The sequence below is a fragment of the Pantherophis guttatus genome, chromosome 6 (assembly GCF_059756535.1).
Source record: "Pantherophis guttatus breed Tessera chromosome 6, ASM5975653v1, whole genome shotgun sequence".
Classification (NCBI taxonomy): domain Eukaryota; kingdom Metazoa; phylum Chordata; class Lepidosauria; order Squamata; family Colubridae; genus Pantherophis; species Pantherophis guttatus.
This window is the reverse complement of record NC_142068.1, coordinates 15525316-15547473: the sequence shown is the minus strand read 5'-3', so window position 1 is coordinate 15547473 and position 22158 is coordinate 15525316. Positions and strand designations below refer to the sequence as shown.

The 22158-nt window shown below is 40.6% G+C and overlaps 1 protein-coding gene across 5 annotated transcripts in view; it reads left to right on the top strand.

The window, feature by feature from the left end:
* Window positions 1–22158, top strand: part of NAALADL2 (N-acetylated alpha-linked acidic dipeptidase like 2) — a 934597-nt gene that overhangs the window by 282730 nt on the left and 629709 nt on the right. For all 5 annotated transcript variants that reach the window (XM_087872505.1, XM_087872507.1, XM_087872506.1 and 2 more), the window contains one exon: window positions 15273–15362. The gene's annotated coding sequence lies outside the window, so the exon portion shown is untranslated. The remainder of the gene's footprint in view (window positions 1–15272; window positions 15363–22158) is intronic.

Sequence of the window (22158 nt, the reverse complement as noted above, 5' to 3'; positions counted from 1 at the left end):
CAGGATGGGCATGGCCTATGCGTAACGCTCGGGAGTCGCCACCCCTGTTCTATGCCATAACAGGTTTTTGTTTTGTTTTTTAATTTGATTTATATGCCGCCCTTCTCCGGAGACTCAGGGCAGCTTACAATGCGCTCAGCAATAGCCTTCATCCTTTTGTATATTTATACAAAGTCAGCTTATTGCCCCCACAAACTGGGTCCTCAATTTACCTACCTTAGAAAGGATGGAAGGCTGAGTCAACCTTGAGCCTTGGCGAGATTTGAACCTGCAGTAATTGCAGGCAGCTGGTCTTAATAACCAGCTTAATAACAGGGTGCCTTAGACCACTGTACTACCAAGGTTATATGATGAATTAGTCATCTGAAAATAATTGAGGGCTTTGGATGCTGAAGGCCAAGAAGACATTGACAAGAGCACAAGAGAGGAGAGGAAAAACATGACTTACATAGTTGCATTCATACAAAGGGGATGTAAAGTAGCTGAAAAATAGTGAAACGTTTTCTTCCTTTCCAGATTATTATTATTACTTTCAGCTCCCTCTTAATTAGGCCAAGGAAGCTGCCTGAAACTCTATGGCTGTGTCTTCTGGCATCCTGCTGAGTCTTTTTTCCCTGCTCATGTCAGTCTTGGAAGCCATCTTTTACTTTGGATATTCAGGGCTGCCACATTAGTGCTGTGGGAAACTGGCAGGGGGGATTGTATGGAGCTGGAGAGATATCTAGCCATAATAACATTCTTTCCTCTGATAGTCAAGGACATCCAGCCCTGCATCTGGAGTGGTGTGACTGGGAGGCATGTCCAGTTGAGAGATGCCTTCCAGCAGGATACTAGCAGGAAAATGTTGGAGTTTGGGGATTATTATTATTATCTTGCAATAGTTTAGAGCAGTTATTTTCTTATTTTCTTCCTCCTGAACATGAAGGTTAATGTCTCTCAATGTTCCCCTTTTAACCCAAGGCAAACATCCAAGATTTCATAACTGGCTTGGATTGCAGTTTGATAAAGAAGGGGAACCTCTCTCTATCCAGCACTGTTTTCTCTTTTCCCAAAGTTAACCTCACTGTGGTAGGGATGGTATTTTAGCAAGGTCCCGCATCTCCCTCCCTCCCTGCTTTTTATCATCCAGAATATTGCTAGCACATAAATCCCAGGGAAATGTACTTGTCCAAGGTGTCAGAATCTATTTGATGGACTCATCCTAGTTGGTAACTTGTCTTGTACTGTGCACTTGAGTGTCGCCTAAGATGCTTGCATAGCCGCCAAATGAAATATCAGTGCATTTCCCAAGTGGTGAATAATTCAAAATGGCATAGTTGCAAGATTTCCAATGTCTCAAATTGCTGTCACAGGTAGAATTTATTATTATTAATGCTTGGCAGAGATATTCTCCTACACTTTTTTCCCCTTATCTGCCCTCCTTACATGAAAGAGAATTTCCTTCTGAAATTGTTTTAAAACAGAAGATTGTGACTTCCTTATATCTAGTCCTTTGCAAAAGAACTAAATAGTGTGTAACTTGTTGTTGTTTTTTTACTGTATAATTCTTTTTCTAGCAGTTGGGAAACCACCAGGCTTCCCATGAGTCAATTACATCTCAAGGGATCCCTTATGAGGGTAATCCTTCTACTGGGCTTTCTCTGCAGCATCTGTACCATTAGTGCTGGTGCAGTGCAGGTTGTATGGTGGACTCACCAGCTGGAATAGGGGGACGCAATGGCGCAGTGGTTTAATGACACTGGAACTGCTAGCCAGAAATAGTCTGCACTCCAATGGCTTGATGGGGTAAACTCACACCGCTCATTCCCTGGCTACTGCCCACCCAGCAGTTAGGAAGCATGCAATATTGTGTGTAGATAAATGGGTAGCTGTGTTCGTGAGTGCAGAGAGCGGAAGATGGTGCTGGACCTGGATGACCACAAGGCAAGGCAACACAACACAGGGCAAGGCAAGGTGAGAGGAGCCTGAAAGAGCCTGCAACCCAAGCACCACTAGTCAACTGGTGTGTTGTGGTCCTCCAGCAGCCTGCAGAGTTGGCAGCAGAGTCGGACAGTGAGGAGGCTGGGGAGGAACATGGGCCAGTCCTGGAGTCTGGGGAAGGCTCGGACGAGGGCTCTGCGTCAGAGGCAGAGATGGGGCCAGGGCCATCTGGGAGTGATGCACGGACTTCAGAGCCTCCGGAGTTGGACAGCAGAGAGGCAGAGGAACAGGAGGAGCCTGTTCCTAGTTCGCGTATGCACAGAGCTGCCAGAAGGCACAAACAGTTAAAACAAAAAGGATGACTCGGGAGTAAGGCCTGGAGATGATTGGCCCCTCCCATAAGGCTTAAAAAAAAAGAGGAGCAAAGGCACATGGGCACTTTGCAGGAAAGCAACTTTGTTAATTCTGTTCCCAGTCAGCATCTCTGTTTGATTCTGAACTCCATGTGGCTTTGCCAAGTAGGTCTTTGGCAGAGTGTCAAGGGAGATAAAGGTTGGTGATTATCCTGAAGGACTTATTCCGAAGGAATTTTTGCAACTAATTGAGACTCAGCTGTGAATGAACGTAATTCACAGCTTTTGCAATAAAATAGGTTTTTGGGACTACTCGTGTATTTTAATGACTCAGGAACCTAGATCACAACATGGTGTGAACCGCTCCCTGTAGTGGTTTAGGCACGCAAGTATAGGCACGCAAGCACCAAATAAAATGAACTAGCAATTTAGGCTGTCAGGATTGCATTGTGTCTAGCATTTGTAGGTTTACTTGACATTGTAAACCATATGCTAAATAAATCAAGTAGGCATGGGGTAAGAAATTGGCAAACCCTCCAGGGAGGAAGTGACGGAGACCAGATTTGCTCCCCCCCCCCCATAAGATCCTTGAAATCATTTATCTGTTGGTTATGAAGTTATTCTGGTGAAATTCTTGTAAACAGGATAGCAACAATAAATAAATTACTCTGATCAGTTCATGTGTGGTTCTGATTCCTTATGCCTGGCATTAATCTTGCCAGACTCACTGCATTATCTTGGGAACAGGCAGATAAAGTCTTCAAGGAACTTAAGGAGGTTCTTGCCTCTGTCTCTTCCTTGCCTGTGGTGACTGACTCACAAGGAGCATCTTTGGATACGCCTCTGATCTGCTCTCTGGATGCTAGTTCAGAGAAGGTGGATAAGCCAGTCCCTGGCACCTCCAAGGGAGGCAGGGCAGTGAGCCCAGGGACTGCTGGAGATGTGGAACAGGAAGGCTCCAGCTTGATGAAGCAACTGCAGCTGGAATGACTGGATGGGCAGCAGCTGAGCTTGGGCAGAGGGAGTCGCAGCTGCAGCAAAATAGCCTTGAGACTCCAGATGGGGACCGAGCACAGCTGCCCGCAGCCAGTGTGGATGAGGAGCTACCCCCTCCCCCCAATTCAAGGGTGTTCAGGGCAGAGAGGAGACAGGAACAATGCCAGTTAGCAAGGCTACTCGCAATGCAGCATCCAGTATTAAATATTTAAGCCTGCCCAAAGAGAAGGGTGTTGTCCAATTGTCTTGCTTTGTATTCCTGCCTTGTTGTGTTTTTTTGTTTTGGACTAGTGATATGGACCTCTGGTTTGTGCCTTGACCTCGTGCCTTGCCCAGTGACTAATTCAAGACTTTGGAACTCTTGCCTCGTCAACTGCCTTTGTTCTGGCTTCTGCCTAGCTTCGGGGATCAAAACCTCTCCTCTTGCCAGCTCATTAGAACCTCAGGTGGGACTCATAGGGGATGTGTGGGCTTTTGTTATTCAAGAACTGCTGCTGTATATTTGGGCTCAGGCAACTCAATAAAAATTTTTAACCTATCTCTATGTATACATAGGGACATGGCGGCTCAGTGGCTAAGACACTGAGCTTGTCGATCGAAAGGTGGGCAGTTCAGTGGTTTGAATCCCTAGTGCCGCATAACAGGGTGAGCTCCCGTTACTTGTCCCAGCTTCTAGCAGTTCGAAACCGCATAAAAAATGCAAGTAGAAAAATAGGGACCACCGTTGGTGGGAAGCTAACAGCGTTCCGTGCGCCTTTGGCGTTTAGTCATGGCAGCCACATGACCATGGAGACATCTTCGGACAACGCTGGCTCTTTGGCTTTGAAACGGAGATGAGCACCACCCCCTAGAGTCAGGAACAACTAGCACATATGTGCAAGGGGAACCTTTACCTTTACCTTTATGTATACCTGTGTGAGCAGGGTACCACACCTGGAAGGATTCAAAGCTCACCAGTCTCTTTACTCCACCCTTTACTCTAGCGGGAGACTCTACCACAGGTTGCCTTTGAGAACTTATTGGAAGAGTTCTTCCTCCATTAGATATATTTGAAAAACAATGCAAATATCTCCACTCCCACATTTACTGGAAAATTTCAAACTTGCATCCAGTTGTACTTTGAACTTTTGCTGGGCTCCCCAGTTACACTGAACTGTGACACCCACCCACCCACCCTGTTGGCAGTTGTTATCACTATCACTGTCATCCTAGCGCAAGGCCTATGTGGGCCTCATTTTTCATGCAGAATGAAAAATGTGTTGTGAACAGAAATAGGTAGAGATGGCTTGTGTCCAGATTTAAAGAATATTGCGTACCATCCTGTATTTTCCCAAAGGGGTTTATAATACTACGAGCCTCCTGTTGCAGCTGAAAGAACTATTACATGACTCAGACCTTTTGAAATGACTATAATAGTTGTAACTGAGGCTAAAATGAGCTGGTACATCAGAAAGCATAAAACTAATGCACCGATATGCCCCACTCTTGAGTGCTGGCAATTATTTATGATTTGACTTCAGAAAACGAGGCTGGGAAATGGGAAATCTACATGTTTGGGCCAAAAGAAACAATCTTCCTTGCTCATGTACAGGATAATTTGATACATGTCACTGAATGATAAACACAAAAAAATAACAGAATGAAATTTATTGTAGAGTCAAACCAATTTTAGCTTGCTTTGTGCAAGCCTCTAATTTCTGCTTCCTCCTTCATTTTTCCTCTGTTGCTGTATTTTTCTTTCACCTATTTTTTTTCCTTTTCCTTTCTCTTTAGAGTCAATATGTGTCTATGCAAATTAATATCCACCTGACATTTGAGCAAAGTGTTAAATAATAAGATGCTGGCATGCAGATAGTCCTGCTATTAAAACTATTGAAAAACTTTCCTGCTCCTTCTCTCAGCAGTTACACAGAAAGCTGTAGAGTTTAAATCAGTGCTTGGCTCATTTATACATTATTCTCCAGTTGATCAAGGAAGATAAAAAGAGACTTGCTTGAGCTGGCATCATAAAGAATGTCAATTCTCAAACCAAATACTTCTCTACTAAGAAGTATTTGGTAGCATGAAGCCTCTATGCGTCATTTTATAAATATTCCACTGAATCCAGACACCAATGTACCATAAGTTTCTTTCTATTCCCATAACTGATTTGGAGCGAGCATTCCTAAAATGTCACTTCGTTCAAGATCAAAAGCAATCACAACTGGACCAAACTGTGTGTTAGAAACAGCAAAGACGCCATTTCTTCTCCTATGTCCCTCTAATGTTGGGATTTACAAACCATATTGATGTTCCATGTGTACCATCAATAGACCACATGTGGCTCCTGAACATTCAAACATATTTTGAACATTCAGAAACATTGTTTGTTTCCTTTGAGAGAAGGGAAGAAGGGCAGAGTGAAGGCAGAGTTTTGAGGGCAGAGTGAAATCTTTTAAAGGTGTGAAGTTTCCCAAGGGCTGAGTAAGTCTGAGTAAGTGTAATTTTAAAAAAAAATGGGCTTGTGGTTTTGAAAGAATGTTATGGATGCCTTGTCTCAGCAAACATGCTATTAGAGCATTATCTCTACACCACTAATACCCCAGAGTTAAAAAGGATCCTAAAATGTTAGCCCTTTTCACTCATGATATATTAATATTATCAGCCATGGCTCCTAAAGCCTTCAGGCAGGGAAGAAGTACTGTATGGTCCCTAGGCTGAAAGAGATCGTCTATCTTTATTGAGCCACGGTGGCGCAGTGGTTAGAGTGCAGTACTGCAGGCTACTTCTGCTGATCACCGGCTGCCAGCACTTTGGCAGATCGAATCTCACCAGGTTCAAGGTTGACTCAGCCTTCCATCCTTCTCAGGCCTGTAAAAAGAGAAGCCAGATTGTTGGAAGCAACATGCTGACTTTACAAACCACTTAGAGAGGGATGTAAAGCACCGTGAAGCGGTATATAAGTCTAAGAGCTATTGCTATTGCGACACTACTGTATTTTGGTATGACTGGAATTACAGAGTTGGAAAGGACCTTGGAGATCTTCTAATCTAACCCCCTGCTCAAGCAGGAAACTCTACACCATTTCACACAAATGGTTCTCCAAACATCTCCAGTGTTTGGGCGCCCACAACTTCAGAAGGCAAGTTGCTCCACTGATTAATTGTTCTAACTGCAGTAAAAATTTCTCTTTAGTTCTAGGTTGGTTGTCTCCTTGATTGACTCCCTCTTCCTTGTGGCAGCCCCTCAAATATTGAAACACTGCTATCATGTCACCCCTATCATGTCCTTCTTTTCACTAGACTAGACATCCCCAATTCCTGCAACATTCTTCATATGTTTTAGCCTCCCACCCCATAATCATCTTTGTTGGTCTTCTCTGCACTCTTTCGAGAGACTCAACATCTTTTTAATATCATGGTGATCATAAACTGAATAAATCTAAATGTTCTGAGAAATAGCTTTGAACTTCCTATCCATTGCATTGGTCAACCTTCAGGAAATATCCTAAAAATGAGGGGTTTCAGAGGGGGTATTCCATCTGCGTATATTCAAGGCTATAGGTTTCCCAGTTGCAATGTATGGCTGTGAAAGTTGGACCATAAGAAGGACTGAGCGCCAAAGAATTGAGGCCTTTGATCTATGGTGCTGGAGAAGGCTCCTGTGAGTCCCTTGGACTGCAAGGCGATCAAACTAGTCAGTCCTAGAGGAGATCAACCCTGACTGCTCTTTAGAAGGCCAGATCCTGAAGATGAAATTCAAATACTTTGGCCACCTAATGAGAAGGAAGGACTCACTGGAGAAGAGCCTAATGCTGGGAAAGATTGAGGGCAAAAGAAGAAAGGGACGACAGAGAATGAGATGGTTGGATGGAGTCACTGAAGCAGTAGGCATGAGCTTAAATGGACTCCAGAGGATGGTAGAGGACAGGAAGGCCTGGAAGAACGTTGTCCATGGGGTGGTGATGGGTCGGACATGACTTCGCAACTAACAACAACAATAACAATTCCATCTCTGAGTTTCGCTCTCCTTCTGTCTCACCAAGCCAATTTCCCTCCATTAGTAGGATGGCCTCTTTGGAAATGGCCAGTGAAAAAAAATTGGAAGTAGAAAAAAAAAAGATAATAGCAGCCCCATCCTGAGAAGATCCAGTTCAGGAATTGATAATGGTAGGCTTTAATTCCTAGGCTTTTGTTTTCTTCTCCATACTTTTCACTTTTCTTCTGTTCAAATTCTTCTGTTACTTTTGTTCTGATATGAGTATCTGATTCTTGAAGATTGTCTGGACAGATACCTGCATTTTTCTTGGCAAGGATTTTTAGAAAGGGGGGGGGATGTCATTGCCTCCCTCCTAGGGCTGAGAGAAAGGGACTGGCCTCCTAGGGCTGAGAGAAAGGGACTGCACAGTTGACTCTATGCATAAAGCGAGACTAGAACTCACAATCTCCTGATTTCTAGCCTGATATCTTACCCATGACACCAAAGTGATTCTCTCTATATACTATTTCCCCTGATAAAGATAGAAAATGGGGAACATGCTTTAGTAACTTGCAGGGTAGATGAAGGTGAAGTAGAATTTCAAATATTTTTTAAAAAAACCTTAAATTTATATCATAGTATCTATTTAGTATAGCCAGCCACCTTGTGTCAAACTCTAGGTATCTCCCAGAAATCAACAATTAAAACAGCAATAATAAAATAATACAATATATGTATCTTGTCTTTTTATGTACACTGAGAGCTTATGCACCAAAGACAAATTCCTTGTGTGTCCAATCACACTTGGCCAATAAAGAATTCTATTCTATTCCTTAAAACCATCCTGAGACATCCAAGGGCCTAGAAAGTCTAATCCTTACAGGTCTGTTAACATTTCACAACCAATTGCAAAGAATTGGCAAAAATGTTTGCTTACTCATTAAATTGGCAATTTAACATGGTTCTTCCTTCCTTCACTCCCTTCTTCCTGACTCTTGTAGTTGTTTCTGCGAAGGAACATCTTTTGTTTAACATTGGACATTCAGTCATATCCTGGAAGAAGGAAATGTTGTGCCTCTTTTGTACTGTTGACAAAAATATAAAAACCCTGTAATGAAATTACCAGAGGTTGAGCTTTACTGGAAGAATATTTTCTATCATCTTTCTTTGTGATATATGGCAAGTAACAAAAGTGTGATCTTATATCAAAGAATTGATATACAGCTTTTTTTTTATCATCCTCAAAGATTTCTTTGAGCCCATCATCAATTTTTTGCAGCTTAGTTTTCCAATATTTTGTGGTGTATGTGTGTGTATGTGTATGTATTTGCATACAGTGGTGGGCTGCAACCTGTTGTGGCCCGTCAGCGGCCTGTGCGAATTGTAGCTGATTCTGACAGTGAGGAGGCTGGTGTGGTGCTGCATCAGCAGCCTGTGCAGCTGGCACTCGAGTCAGAACAATGAGGAGGCTGGAGAAGATGTGGTGCCAGAGGCGGGGATTGAGCCAAGGTCTTCAGAACCTCCAGAAGCTCATATAAGTGAAGAGGAAGAAGAGGAGGAGCCTCTTCTCGATGCATGGGCGCGCAGAGCTGCCAAAAGGCAGGAGTGGCTTCTCAGGAGAAGGTCTCCTTGAGAGTAAGGCTTGGGGCTAATTGGCCACTTCCTTAGCCTATTTAAGGAGGAACGCCGACTGAAGCAAATTGTAGGGAACAACTTTAGTTCATTCTCCTTCATGTCTGGATTCTCTGCGAATTGCTTCTGGGCTTTCTGCCAACCTTAGTAAAATTGTGATTACTTTATCTTTGGTTTCTTGTAGGCTGTTAAGAAAGTTTATTAACAGCCTTTGTTTGGAAAAGACTGAGTTATTTTAGTAAATGTAAGTTTTGTACAGACTTTGTGTGTGCTGTGTTCGTTGGGGTCCGTAGCTGGGGCAGAACACAACCGGTTTAACAACCGGTTCTGTGAGTGCATCTAACGCATGTGTGCACAGCATTCAAAATACAGCAATTTGAAGCTCAACTGCTTATGTTCTATGGCAGCCCTGGTAAGTAGAACAGTGGAGGCGCGAAAATCAGCTGTGCCGCATGAATCAGCTGAGCCAGAAAGAAGGAAATATAGGACAAGATAGGGCGGGTGTGGGTAGGCGGGGCCAGCTGATCATTGGAACTACCGGTTCGCTAGAACCGATCCAAACCGGCAGCAGCCCATCACTGTATGCATATGTGTATCAGTATCTGTATGTATCTGTGTATATATGTGAGTGTCTATCACACACAAACGTCTCTCTTTCTCTCTCTCAGCACATACACATACATACCAGGGGTGGGTTTTACTTACCTTTACTACCGGTTTGCAGCGGGGTCGTGCGCGCACTCTTCTGCGCATGCGCAGAAGCATTTTAGTGACATCAGGGTCGGTGGGCGGAGCCTCCGACCGGTTTTACTACTGGTTCTATAGAACCAGTGTGAACCGGGGGCAACCCACTACTGATATATACATACACATATATACACACAAGCATATAGAGAGATTAATACATTTAAAAAACAAAGTCAAATAAATCCCTTATAAAAATACAAAACGTGTCAATCCATAACATGGAATTTCATGGAATTTCCCTGAAATTACTCTGGACTGCATTCTTACATGGAATGAAAACTTCAAGAAATACATTGTGGATATTATGTTATGCATATGGTGACCATATTTCCATGGGAAAAAAAATAATCAAAAAAGGGGCATATCTGAAGAAAGTTGATAAGGATAAAAACAATTGTTTATGTTTTAACTTTGACAAAGATAGATTGAAGTTCAAAACAACAGCAAGAATAAAAAATGCAACGCCACACATATTCTGATAAAAATATCTAAAATACCAAACAGTATATGTAAATTTATTTTTAAAAAGACAATTCAATTTTCATATTTTTCATGCAACGTGAAAGATTGTGAATTAAGTGGGATTATTTGCATGGTAAAAGCTAAATGACCCAAATAAGGGACAAAAATGAGTTTTTGAAAAACAAATAAATTTAAAAGTTTTACTTCAATCTAAAGCTTTCTGAAATAAAGGACTGTCCTTGATAATAAATTACCTATGGTCAGTGTAGTTATCCAGCATGTCCAGAGTGGAATTGAATTACAACATGGGCTATCCCTAAGGGTGATGGGAGCAAAATCTGGAAGCATTTGACTTTTTAAAGCAGAAGTATTATTACCGCTTTATAAAGTAAGACCACACTTAGAATACTGCATCCAGTTTTATTCACCATATTATAAAAAAGATGTAGAGACTTTGGAAAGAGTGCAGAAAAGAGCAACAAGGATGATTAGGGGGCTGGAGGCTAAAACATATGAAGATTGATTGCAGGAAATGGGTTTGTCTAGTGAAAAGAAGGATTAGGGGCGACATAATAGAACTGTTCTAATATTTGAGGGGCTGCCACAAAGAAGGGGGGGGTTGTTAACCTATTCTCCAAAGCATCAGAAGGCAAGACAAGAAATGATGGAAACTAATCAAGGAGAAAAGCAACCTAGAACTAAGGAGAACTTTTCCTATAGTTAGCACAATTAATCAGTGGAGCAATTTGCCTCCTGAAGTTGTGGGTGCCCCAACACCGGAGGTTTTTAAGAAGAGAGTGGACAGTCATTTGTCTGAAATGGTATGTAGTCTCCTGTTGATCTGTCCCCGTCCACACACACACACAAACACAGCCAGCCGAGGGTTAAGGAAACACTTTGGCACACACCCAGGTCTTTATCTCCAACTTGACAGCGATTTACACACCGTCTGCCAAATGCATTTATTTCCACAAAACAGAAAGATAAAATACTTAGCGCACAAAAGTCCAATCAGAATAATATTCCTCTCAGCAGTTTCCGGACGAGGCTTTAGTGACTATCCAAGGTTTACTTTTGTTCGTCACAGGGATCGCTGGCCACCACCCTCTATTATATAGTCTCTGGGGTGTGGTCCAGTGACTCAGTTCTAATCCCTAGCACGCCTCCTGAGCTGCTGCAATCGTTTATCACGCCTTCGGAGGTGTGCGTCCAGGAATGATGTCTCTCCCTCGCTCTCATTCGAGCCACCTGTCTCCTTGCTAATCTCCTCTCCCTCGGCTGGTACCTGAGACAGTGCCAGAGGGGAGGGGCCTGGAGAGGGAGGCCTGGCTGACTCCTCTTCCTCATGCTCGGAGCTTTCTTCCTCCGATGAGACAGGCTCAGAGGGCGGGGCCACAACACCTGTTTGAGAAGGGAGGAGATCTAGAAGACCTCCCAGGTACCTTCCAACTCTGTTATTCTGTCTGTTATCCTCTGCTTATTTGGCCCACTCACTTTGATGTATAGAGTTTACTCTAGCATACTATACCCAACAACATATATCCCAACTGGCCAGCACATAGTGCATGCATCACACAGCTTTGCAAAAAGAGTCGTAAATTAGATGCTATGAGTTATTCTTATACACATTCACACATTTGCAGATCGGAAAGCAAAGTAGTAATTTTGCCAATGTTGTAGCTTATTCTCCCTTGTTCTTTCTCAACTTGTGAAATTACTTGTAAAACCCATAAAGCCTTTTGCGTCATTCATAAACAGTAAAAATGTTCTATCATATTCTTTCGACTTGTTGATAATGCTATCCTTAGCCCGAAGCACTGAAAAGAAAATTATTCCTGTTCCCACATTTTAATTATGCTATAAACTCGGGGCACTAGCTATTGATCTTCCACATATGGCATAAAAAGATTGCCTTTTTCTCATCACATTAATTCAAACATATTAGAAGAATTTAAGGAACATGTGAAAAATCAGAGCTTCCTTTTTGAAGAAAAGGGTATGATGATGTCAACATTCCTTACATTTGTTTGTATTCTTATTATGTTTTAAATCAGGGGTGTCAAACTTGGTTTCATTGAGGGCTGCATCAGGGTTGTGTTTGACATTGGGGACTAGATGGGCATGATCAGGATGGGCATGGCCAGCTCGATGACCTGGTCTTCGGATTTCCAGCGCTCCAGGGCATGTGAAGACCAGCTGGCTAGTGCACATGTGTGCATCGGAAACCTGAAGACCAGCTGGCCGGCGTGCCAGGGGTGAAATCCAGCAGATTCTTACAGGTTCTGGAGAACTGATAGCGGAAATTTTCAGTAGTTCGTAGAACCGGCAAATACCACCTCTGGCTGGCCCCAGAGTGTGGTGGGAATGGGGATTTTGCAATATCCTTCCCCTGGACTGGGGTGAGAATGGAGATTTTGCAATATTACTACCAATTTACTACCACAAACAGCCTCCCACCGGCGGGTACGCTCTCATAGAGAGGGACTCCTCCGGGTGCCGTCAGCCAAACAATGTCGACTGGCGGGCCCTAGGGGGAGGGCCTTCTCTGTGGGGGCACCTACTGTCTGGAATGAGCTCCCCCCGGAGATACGAAGAATCCCAGACCTGCGCACCTTCCGCTGCGCTGTGAAGACCTTTTTATTCTACCAGGCGGGCTTGGCCTAATCCTTTCCCTCTTTTTTAATATGTAAATTTTAATCTGTTTTAAATTATTGGGGTGTTTTAATTTGTCAGGGCCAAAACTATTTAATTCGATTTTATCTGTTTTTTAAATTTCTTGTATCTATGTATTTTATTGTTTGGCTGTTCACCGCCCTGAGTCCTTCGGGAGTAGGGCGGTATACAAATCAAATAAATAAATAAATAAATAAATAAATAAATAAATAAATAAATAAATAAATAAATAAATAAATACCCTTCCCCTGCCACGCCCACCAAGCCACACCCACCAAGCCACACCATGCCCATCAAGCCACACCCACAGAACCGGTAGTAAAAAAAAATTAGATTTCACCACTGCGGTGTGCACATGCGCACTGGCCAGCTGGTTTTCAGGTTTTTGGTGCTCCGGGACACATGTGTGTTCCATTTTGGGCTCTTGGTGCCGAAAAGTTTCGCCATCACTGCCCTATACCATTCCAGACAAATGTCTGGCTGTACAGTCTCTTTTTAAATGCCTCCAGTGATGGCACCCAGAACTTTTGAAGGCAAGCTTTTTCACCAGTTAAGGCTATTAGGCCTAGCCTAAATGGTTCTTAATTGGGATTTTAAATTTTATAGACTTGGGGGCTTTAAATTGGGAAGCCAATGATTTAATTCTTTTTAATTATCTTAACTTTTGTATTGTATGTATTTTAATTTTGGCTGTTCACCGCCCTGAGTCCCTTCTGGGAGAAGGGCGGTATACAAAATAAATAAATAAATAAATAAATAAATAAATAAATAAATAAATAAATAAATATTTTACTAAGAGTGCAAGGAGCTTTGAGATTATTTTTTAGCAAAAGCAGTTGGATAGATATCAAATAATATAATGTAATGTAATGTAATGTAATGTAATGTAATATAATATAATATAATATAATATAATATAATATAATATAATATAATATAATATAATATATTTTGTTGAAATACTTTAATTCTTCAGAATATATTCAGTAAAGGAAACCACTGTGTCCTTAACAACAACAACAACAAAAAATCAGAATAACCAAGAAAGTATATGACTGAGATATATAACTGCAAATTATTAATTTGCATCAGTTACAAAATTACATAATGCTATAAGTTTGTACATATAAGATAAAGAACTTCAATTGTCCAGGCTCCTTTAGAAACAATGAACTTTGTCCATTTTATTGAGTAATTATTTTATAATAAACAAAAATTGAGGGTTTACTATATCTACATTAGGTTCAATGCAGAGATCATAACGTTGCATCCAAGTTTTCCTGCTCTCCAAAATTTTCCTTGAATTTACCTTAAATGACTGCAATTCCTCCTACATTCTATTTAGAACTATGACAAATGTCAAATGAGTGACTTCAGCTTCAGTTCCCTTTGTTTATTTCTTTGTGTTTATCTTGGTTTGTTAGCTTGTTTCATCTTCTCTTCTCTTCTCTTCTCTTCTCTTCTCTTCTCTTCTCTTCTCTTCTCTTCTCTTCTCTTCTCTCTATCATCTATCTATCTATCTATCTATCTATCTATCTATCTATCTATCTATCTATCTATCATGTATTTGCATTAGAATTTAGAGTATAGAACATTGATCTAATACAAATATTGGTGTAATATGAGTAATATATTTTTCTATCTGCATAAATTATAGTAGGGTCTGGTTGATTTTTATTCATTTTAAAGTAATGGAATGGATTTGGCCAAAGACAAAATATAATTTCGAGGTGTAATAACAGAAAATGTGTTGCAATAGGTATGAAATAACATCAGAAATGAGCATTTAGTATAGTACAAGCTGGAGTATCCTGTTATGGGGAAGTTGTTAAGACTTCTTATTAAGTTCTGAAAAATAAGTTATCAGGTGTTTTATCTTCTGCTCTGCTTTTAGTGTTCAATTCCAACTAATTTGAGGCTGGGCAATTTACTCATATGTACTGGTTTGAATTGAAATTTTACATATCAGTAGGTGGGTGTTTTAAGAGTGTGGGCATAATGCAGTCACAAATTGAACAGTTACAATCACCATTTTCTTGCAGGCTACCTCTTTCTTATTACCATTTCTATCAAACAAAAGAGAAGTAAATGCTTAAAATTATAATACAAGAGAAGATAAAGTAACTAAGGTCTCTACCATGTTTCTTCTTTTTTTCAACTGTAGATGAAACTCCTGGCTGAGCTAACAGAATTATAATTCACTGAAATCTGTCTTGCAATTTTTTAAAATGTTTCCAGGAAGGAAGGAAGGAAGGGAGAGGGAGAGGGAGCGGGAGAGAGACGGACAGACAGACACACACACACACAGAGAGACAGAGACAGAGAGACAGACAGAGAGAGGGAGGGAGAGAGAGAGACAGAGAGAGAGACAGAGAGAGAGAGAGAGGGAATAGAGAGACGGGACTTTTTCCTACTTCAATCTTGAGTGATGAAAATGTATTTCAGGTTATTCATTTTTGATATCATACTATTATTGGTAAGAAAAATATTGTCTTTTTCAGGTATCTAACAATACCTGTCCATTTATCTCAGACAGATTCTTCTGCCCAATCTGAGTGAAAGGAGTAAGATGGCTAAAACTTCCCACCTATGGTGAGAACGAAAGAGAAGGTCTCAAATCAGGTATTTCTGTGAAATTCTTCATTTCTCTAATAATGTAGCTTGCCCTACAAAGATGATTTCTTCTTCTTCTTCATAAAAAACTGAATTCTCATTTTTTTAGAGCTATTGAATCCTGAGATGTCTGTCATCATCCCTGTTCTTTTAAGGCAGTTAGATTTTATTGTACTGTTCTGTCTACATACTACTGCTGTCTATTGTTTGTTGGTACCCTTCAATTAGCCCAGATCAGAGCGCATCACAGCACAACAATTTTTGAATCAAAGCACCTCAAATACCCTAACTTAAAAAATGCACCAAAAAAAAATAAAAAAAAAATCAAGGAGCCATTACTTCGGTAGAACTAAAATTTCAAAGATCTTCAGACACTTTCATTTGCAAAGTTGTGGCAGCTTCAGCATCCCTGCAGTCACATGGTAATGATTTCTGCTGCTCCCTGCCAGTGTTTTATAAGCTGAGTCAATGGGGAAACTGGCAGGAAGTTGGAAGTTGCTCCCCCTCCCACTTTTTTGCCCACCTGTGTTCATCTTGTTTATGTTTACTTAAGTAAATATTGACTTATTACTCCTATTTGTTTGCCTCTGCATTTATTTTACTGTTTATAATACACACTCTTCTTAAATGATCACAGGACCGTCCAACATTGGAGTAAAATAATATGGTCAGCCTAAAATTTAATGTTCATTCTGGCCACATCAGACTGCACTACTTTTATCTCAAAGGATGATCCAAAAGATCATACATTGTCTAGTATTGCCTGAAATCAGACAACTGTATTTTATTGTATTGTTCTACACTGGCTGCGGGGCTCTTAAATTTCCTATAATTGAAGTAGCCTATACATTTTATAAATAAGTCTCCTTCAAGTTTACCATTTGTTTCTCTAGTGACTACCACCATATGCACCTGTATGTGTTTCTGCTTGCTGGTCACCATTTCAAGACAGTGTTTAGTCTTTATTTGACCAAGAACAAAGATTGGTCCTTCTTACAGTTCACTGTTTCTCAAAGTCTAACTTTCATAGCTGTTCATTAATCACTCTGAAAACCTTTCGTTTAATTGTTCCAAGCGTTGTTACAGAAATATTCTTAGCTTTATTATCTTGTCTAAGTTTATCATTACCGTCTTCTACAGAATAATTCTTTTTTTTTTTTTAACTTTGAACTGCAAACACAGGATACTGTGTCGCAAAGGTGCTTTTTCAAGAGGCAACTGAACTTTCTGGTTTTTCTTTGAAGATGTTTCGCTTCTCATCCAATCCAAGAAGTTCCTTCAACACTGAAGAAGCTCCTTGGAGGAGAACTGAAATGTGTTGAAAGAAAAACCAGAAAGTCCAGTTGCCTCTTGATAAAACATCTTTGGGACAACCATGACCTGGATGACTGAGAATCTCCATAGACACAGGATACTATGTTACACAGAATTAATAACAGAATAACAGATATGGAGGTCTTCTACTCCAACCCCTTACTCAAGAAGTCTCCTTCTTGAGTAAGGGGTTGGAGTAGAAGACCTCCATATCTGTTATTCTGTTATTTTTGTCCAAATGTTTTGTCCAAATGTTTGTCCAATCTCTTCTTAAAAACTCCAGTGTTGGAACACCCAAATCTTCTGGAGACAAGTTCCACTGATTAAAGACAGCTGGGCCATTGGGCCAATATGATGGAAAACAGGACAGTGAACAGTAGGTGGAGCTGAAAGTAATGGTTGGAGCTTTGAGTTGTGTATTCATGGTGATTTATTTACTCATTTAAATTTGAGTCTTCTTATCACTGGCTGGCATGTTACCTATTCATTGTAGCCTATATGGTAGGCTCAAAGTTAGCGTATACTCTCAGTGAGATCCTGATTAGAATCTCCCCTGTATATTACTTGCAATGAAAAAAAAAAGCAGTTTCTAAAGAAAAAAAATCAGATTCCACAATATTGCTACCTATAATGAAGTGCATGTTTGACACAAACTATGTCACCTTTCCTTTCATGCAGTGTTGCTACCCTCAAATTCTAAACTTTTAATTCTCCCCCCTCTCTCGCTCCTTTAAATGTTAATGATCCCCCTTATTAAAAAAGAAAGAAAATTTCAATCCCTTTGAGGAAATTAACATTTAGTTCATTCCCTTAAAAATGTTCCCGATAACTATTAAGTCAGATTCACACTAAATAATTTACGGTGGGGGAAAACTGTTTGCTTAAAGCAGATTTTGCAATTGGCAGCTTTCTATGTGCGCCACTGCGACTGCCTTGATCTTCATAAGTAAGATACTCTCTTTTATGATTGTGGCATAACTCTTCGATTCTGACCTTTCGATTTCCTATCATTTACTTTTTTTTTTCCTCCCAGAAGCTGCATTTATTTTGGTCTTTTAAAATATTCAAATAAATATAAACAAAAGTTAATGTCGGTAATTGGGAAATTGATGTTGGGAGAGTTATGGTAGGCATTTTAATGAACACACACAAACAATTAGGCAAATGTTAATTCATGCTAAACAAGCTGAGTTCAGAGAGGACCAACAATGTTACTGAATAAGTTATCTGAATGTTAATAGCGATGAAAAGAAACAGAATGTGATTTCAAAAGAAGATCAAGATGGTGGCCATAATGGTAGACAAATATTCTACTGTATAATTGGCTGAATTATGAGTTTCCCTGCTAAAAGGCAGGAAGTATGCAAAACTCTGAAATGTATTAGCCAAAATGTAAAATGCATGAAAGCTGGCGAATGGGTTAGTTAATATTACATTATAATAGTTTGTTCAAACAAATTGAAATCTTGCTGCTTCAGATCTGCAGTTGTAAAACAATTAGGATAATTATCATAATAAAAGCAGTGATAACAGCAACTGTAGAATGTGATTATAAAATACTCTGCGAACAACAGACATGAAGCCACGGTTCTTCCCAGGATGACTGGACTGTTGTGTAGAGTCAGCAATGTAAGTTTGATTTATATCGGGAAAAAATAAAATAAAATGCATATGATTGCATGATTGCAGTCCTTCAGTCTTTCATTTCAATTGCGGGATAGTAGTCAAGTTAATGAATAGATCTCTAGGTAGATCTCTCAGTTTTAATGAATTCTGTAGCCTTTGTTAATACCATGTTTCATGTAGGCATCAACAGTTAAGTGCTAATTAAAAATGATTGGATAACATAAAAGAATTGGATTAAAATACAAATTCTTTTGAATAGACCCTGATGGGGAAAAATCATATGGGGGTGAATCCAGTGGTGGGATTCAAATAATTTAACAACTGGTTCTCTGTCCTAATGATTTCTTCCAACAACTGGTTCGCCAAACTGCTCAGAAAGTTAACAACTGGTTCCCCCGAAGTGGTACAAACTGGCTGAATCCCATCACTGGGTGAATCCTAATACATTGACTGATGTACACCAACCTTTAAATATCTACAGTGGGATATTTAGCATGACTTTTTCTTCTTCTTCTGGGCATAGTCATATGAACGGTTATCGGAAGGACCTCTTGACAATGCAGAAGACTTTAATAATTTCTATCCCGGTTTTTGAAGGATTGGGAAATGAGAAGTTCCAAAAGCAGGAACAATAATAATCTCTGCATTGTCTGTTTGGCAATTGAATATAGAGAAAAACACTTGGGCAACATATACCAGATCCCAAAGAATTCAGGTGGGTTATCCTGTGATCCTGGCTAATTCAAACAAAAGGGGGAAAGAAGCTTTTTTAAAAAATAAATAAATAAAAATCAGCCATGATGCTACATTGTGATATCCATTTCCACAAAATCCATATGGACAAACTTTGAATTAGAAGCTTAGCCTAAGTATCTGCATTTTTCTATTTGATGTGTTTCTATAACTTTTTCTATATAGTAATTTGCTTACTCTCAATTTCAAAGCCCCAGAAATATGGTTGCAGCCTAAAGTTACTGTCAAATTATAACTTATGATGAGACAGAGGAGGGAAGATTAAGTATATGGAAATAATTGTGTAACTCGATTAATTCAATTTATTTTTAATTAAGTAAAGATTTATAATAGGCAACACTTCATTTTTGTCTTGTTCTCACCAATTGCATCCTAGTTCCACCACTTGCATGCCAGTTGATGCCTAGTCTAGTCCTGAGCCTGTCCTACACCAAGAATGTTGCTCTTTCTGCTTTTTGATTTCTTGTCATTCCACATTAAATATGCAGTAATGGACCAGAGTTAACATGTCAAATCTCCCAAATTGTAAAGGAGCTAAGCATATCCAATAGAATAGAATAACAGAATTGGAAGGGACCTTGGAGGTCTTCTAGTCCAACCCCCTGCTTAGGCAGGAAACCCTATATCACTTCAGACAAATGGTTATCCAACATCTTTAAAACTTCCAATGTTGGAGAATTCACAACTTCTGGAGGCAAGTTGTTCCACTGATTAATTGTTCTAACTGTCAGGAAATTTCTCCTTAGTTCTAAGTTGCTTCTCTCCTTGATTAGTTTCCACCCATTCCTTCTTGTCCTCTCCTCAGGTACTTTGGAGAATAGCTTGACTCCCTCTTCTTTGTGACAGCCCCTGAGATATTGGAACACTGCTATCATGTCTCTCCTAGTCCTTCTTTTCATTAAACTAGACATACCCACTTTCTGCAACCGTTCTTCATATGTTTTAGCCTCCAGTCCCCTAATCATCTTTTTTGTCATTATTATATTATTCCAATATTATTATTCAATATTATTCCAATATTTGAGAGGCTGCCACAAAGTGGGGGGAGGAGGTTTAACCTATTTTCCAAAGCACCAGAAGGCAAGGCAAGAAGAATGGATGGAAAACTAGTCAAAGACAGAAGCAACCTTAGAACTAAGGAGAAATTTCCTGACAGCTAGGACAATTAATCAGTGGAACGGCTTGCCTTCAGAAGCTGTGAGTGCTTCATCATTGAAGCCTTTTAAGAAGAGACTGGACAGCTACTTGTCTGAAATGGAGTATGGCCTCCTGCTTGAGAATGTTGAACTAGAAGACTTCCAAGATCCCTTCCAACTCTGTTATTCTGTTCTGTTCTATTATCCAGCAATGTCCCTCCTAAAGGAAGTTTGGGTCAACCATTCCATGAATTCTGGAAACCAGCAAAAGGGTGGGGGCAGGAGAGAGGAAGGATAACCCCATTGTGCATTAAGAAACAGCAGGTTCAGAAAGGAATGCCTACAAACCAGAAAGTTGACTTTTATTTGCCACAAATATTCCTTGAAGCCTAAGGAGAGTAACATGTGTGTCTTCTTTTTTTTTTTTTCAAATGGAAGAGCTGACTCCCTTTGTGAGAATAGATTGTCAGCCTCACTGGTTAGTCCAGGACTGAATGTCATCCAAAGACAGATGATACTAACTTTATTTCTCAAAGAGAGATGAGATACTGCAGGTGTTAGACTTCTGTAATGGGATAGATGGAATTAACAGACAGAGAAACCTGCTTCATATTTACACAATCATCTCAGCAGCCCTGGTTGCTATCTCACCAGCTTCAGCCCTTACAAGCTGAGACCAAATGCGAAAGTACATGTAATAGCTTATGAAAAATGTAGAAATCCTGAAGGAGGGGGCTGAAGTTTGGGCAGCTTCAAAGGGGCCCTCCTGCAGACATTAAGAACAAGATTTATAACAAGAGAGGCATTCCTTCAGATAGTTAGGTCTAAGACTTTTAGATTTTTAAACTAGGATCACCATATGTGAACAGTGGAGGGACACAGTGGCTCAGTGGCTAAGATGCTGAGCTTGTCAATCAAAAGGCTGGGAGTTCAGCAGTTCAAATCCCTAGTGCCACATAATGGGGTGAGCTCCCGTTATTTGTTCCAGCTTCTGCCAACCTAGCAGTTCGAAAGCACGTAAAAAATGCAAGTAGAAAAATAGGGACCACCTTTGGTGGGAAGGTAACAGCGTTCCGTGTGCCTTTGGCATTTAGTCATGCCGGCCACATGACCACAGAGATGTCTTCGGACAGCGCAGGCGCTTTGGCTTTGAAACGGAGATGAGCACCACCCTCTAAAGTCAGGAACGACTAGCACATATGTGCGAGGGGAACCTTCACCTTTACCTTTACCTTTATCTGAACTGCAAACAACTAGATGACAACAGTGGCCTTTGTCAGTCAATAGTTGTCTAGAATTTTTCATGCCAGATATGTGGCCCTGCTTTAAACATCAATGCAGTAGTTTATATTGTGTTCAATATGCTATTGACAATCTACACAGATACTAGAATTACATGATCCTTATATTTTGAATCAGTGGTTTCACAGATGGGTCCACATAGAGGGCTTTGCAGAAGAATAGTATCCAATGAAAGTCTCAGTTTTTATCTGTCCCTCTGGGATTATCACTTGCAAAATATGTAAGTAAAAATATTGATCTCTCTATTTGTAAAATATTAATCTCTCTTATTATATTAGGCCAGTGATGGCTAACCTTTTTGCCATCGCATGCCAGGAGAGGGGTGGGGTGGGGGAGGTTCACGCGTGTGCGTGCCCACACCCATGATTCTATGTGCCCTGCCCTGCACATGCATGTGCAACCCCCCTCCCCCCACTCCTGGCACATGATGGCCTGGTAGGCCCATTTTTCTTTCTCACCTGGCTCCAGATCCTCTCTATGCATCTGGGAAGGGCGAAAACAGCCTTTCCCACTCCCTCGGAGGCCCTCCGGAGGCCTGAAAGGGCCCATTTCCCAACTCCCAGTGGGACAGGAAGTGACTTTTTTGCTGTCCCCAGCCTCCATAGCCTCTCTAGGAGTCTAGAGGTTCGCCATCACGGTATTAGGCCATTGATGTTTTTACTGTTTCCAGCATT